Source organism: Arachis hypogaea, chromosome 8, assembly GCF_003086295.3.
Source record: "Arachis hypogaea cultivar Tifrunner chromosome 8, arahy.Tifrunner.gnm2.J5K5, whole genome shotgun sequence".
In the NCBI taxonomy this organism is placed as follows: domain Eukaryota; kingdom Viridiplantae; phylum Streptophyta; class Magnoliopsida; order Fabales; family Fabaceae; genus Arachis; species Arachis hypogaea.
The window spans coordinates 21,126,265-21,129,060 of record NC_092043.1 but is presented as its reverse complement, the minus strand read 5'-3'; the positions used below and the strand labels follow the sequence as shown (position 1 = coordinate 21,129,060).

The 2,796-nt window shown below is 38.4% G+C and overlaps 1 non-coding gene across 1 annotated transcript; it reads left to right on the top strand.

Moving 5' to 3' along the window:
- Positions 1 to 658: 658 nt before the first annotated feature.
- Positions 659 to 764, top strand: LOC112708624 (small nucleolar RNA R71). Its single transcript, XR_003156470.1, has one exon. It is a non-coding gene; the product is annotated as a small nucleolar RNA R71 (small nucleolar RNA).
- Positions 765 to 2,796: the final 2,032 nt, after the last annotated feature.

The window sequence follows — 2,796 nt, the reverse complement described above, 5'->3', positions numbered from 1 at the left end:
TTCGGGAGCTTTATCATTGCTGCATGTTTGTTATAGTCACCGTTGCCGTAGTTCTAGTCGATGCTGCCGCTTGAGGTGGCTCCTGAGGCTACCACCAAACTGGTTCAGCGAGAGTCGCTATTTCGTTTTCCTATTACATTAAGTGTTTATGTTTTGAAAGCCCCTGCGTTAGTATTCTGTTATGTTTGGTTGTAAACTCTGAAGTTCTGGTAACGTAGGATCATGTTCTGAGGGTTGTGTCTCACTTTTAAGTTGCTGTGATGGTGCAGAATTTATAATCCACAAACTAACTGGCAAGTGCACGAGGTCGTACTAAGTAATACCTCAGGTGAATGAGGGTCGATCCCACGAGGATTAATGGATCAAGTAACAATGATTGAGTGATTAGCTTATTTGCTGAGACAAAAGCTTGTTCTGTGTAAGAAGAGCATCAACAGCTTCCACTTCCAAAATGCCTCTCTTCTGAGGGGTCTCAGAGTTCACAGGATTCTTGTTAGATGCGTATAAAAATTGGTTATTAGCAACCAACTCAATGAGCTCAGTAGTCTCCTTTGGTGTCTTCTTCATGTGCAATGAACCACCTGCAGAATGATCTAAACTCATCTTAGACATTTTACCTAAGTCCTCATAAAAAATATCCAGCTGAGTCCACTTAGAGAACATGTCCGGAGGGCATTGTCTAGTCAGTAGCTTGAATCTCTCCCAAGCTTCATAAAGGTTTTCACCCTTTTTCTGTCTGAAAGTCTGAACTTTCACCCTCAGCTTAGTCAGCTTTTATGGTGGGAAAAATCTAGTCAGAAATCCAGTGATCACCTTGTCCCAAGTATCCAAACTCTCCTTAGGATGAGAATCTAACCACAGCTTCGCTCTATCCCTCACAGCAAATGGGAAGAGCATGAGTTTGTACACCTCAGGATTCACTCCATTGGTCTTCGCAGTATCACAAATCCGCAGGAAGTTAGAGATAAGTTGATTTGGGTCTTCATGAGTAAGTCCATGATACTGGCAATTTTGTTGCACAAGAGTGACAAGCTGAGGCTTCAGTTCAAAATTATTCACAGCTATAGGAGGCACCACAGTGCTTTTTCCATAAAGATCTGCATTGGAAGCAGTGTAAGAGCCAAGCACTATTTTGGGTTCTTCATTCCCAATTGGATTTTCCATATTGGCATTAGCAGCATTATTATGATCCATATTGGAATCTACAGCCTTGTAAAGTTTTGCTTATTGTAAACGCCGCCTAAAAGTCCTTTCAGGTTCAAGATCAAAGTCTAAAAGAGGTTCCTTGTCCCTATTCCTACTCATAAACAGACAGAAGACAAGAGAAGATGGGATTCTCTATGTCAGAGTGTAGAGAGTTTCTAGTGAGGTAACCTGTGTAAAAGAATAAAATAAAAATACAAAATAAAAAACAATAAAAATTCAAAAATTGCAATAAAAATTAAGACAAAAATTTTGAAATTATTAAGCCTAATAAATAAGAAAAATTAAAATAAAAATAATTAGGGAACACCAAACTTAATTTCTGAAATTAAGGAACAATAAAGCTAGAAAAATTCGAAAATTAAAGTGCAATATTAAATAAATTGAAAGCTAAAATGCCTAATCTAAGCAATTAAACAACTAATAGTTGTTAATCACATTCAATCCCCGGCAACGGCGCCAAAAACTTGGTGCAGAATTTAAAGTCTACAAACTAACCAGCAAGTGTACCGAGTCGTACCAAGTAATACCTCAGGTGAATGAGGGTCGATCCCACGAGGATTGATGGATCAAGCAACAATGATTGAGTGATTGGCTTAGTCAGACAAATAAAAAATGGTGTTTGAAGGTTCAAAAACATTAACAGTAAATTCAAAAAATCAAAAAGCAGCAATAAATGAGTTGTGAATAATATATGGAGAAACAGTTAAGGCTAGCTTCAGAGTTGTCTATTTTCCGAATTGACTTTTCTTACTAACTATTTTAATCATATAAGTTTAATTCATGGCAAACTATAAGTGACTAAACCCTAATTCCTTAGACCTTTTTAGTCTCCTTGATAAACCACTATTTTATGGTTTATATTGTGCTAAATTGAGTGGATTTTATCAATCTTTCATACACTTATTCATACTAATTGCATGAGTTTACATTCTCCTTCCTGATTTTGTGCTATGATTGAAAATATGCTTCTTTGGCTTTTATTTCCTTTTATTTGATCCTCTCTTATTACCATTAGATGCTTTGATATGTGTGTTAAGTGATTTCAGGAATTACAGGGCAGGAATGGCTTAGAGGATGAAAATGAAGCATGCAAAAGTGGAAGGAATACAAGAAGTTGAAGGAACTGCAAAGCTGTTAGCCTGACCTTCTCGCACTAAAACGATCATAACTTGAGCTACAGAGGTCCAATTGATGCGATTCTACTTGCGTTGGAAAGCTAACGTCTGGGGCTTCGATTTGATATATAATTTCTCATAGTGGCCGTATATATGGGCGACGTGAACGCGCGCTTCACGCAGATGCGTCGCATCTGCGAACTTCAATCCGCGCGGACGCGTGGATGACGCCTCCGCGTCACTTTGCCGCGACCTGTACGGACCAGATTTCACAATCAGCGATTTCTGGGCTGTTTCTGACCCAGTTTTCGGCCCGAAGAATACAGATTAGAGGCTATAAAGTGGGGGAATGCATCCATTCTTGAGGAGGCTATTCATAATTCACTTTTCATAGTTTTAGATGTAGTTTTTAGTGAGAGAGGCTCTCTCCTCTCTCTTAGGATTAGGATTAGAATTTAATTTAGGATTAGGATTT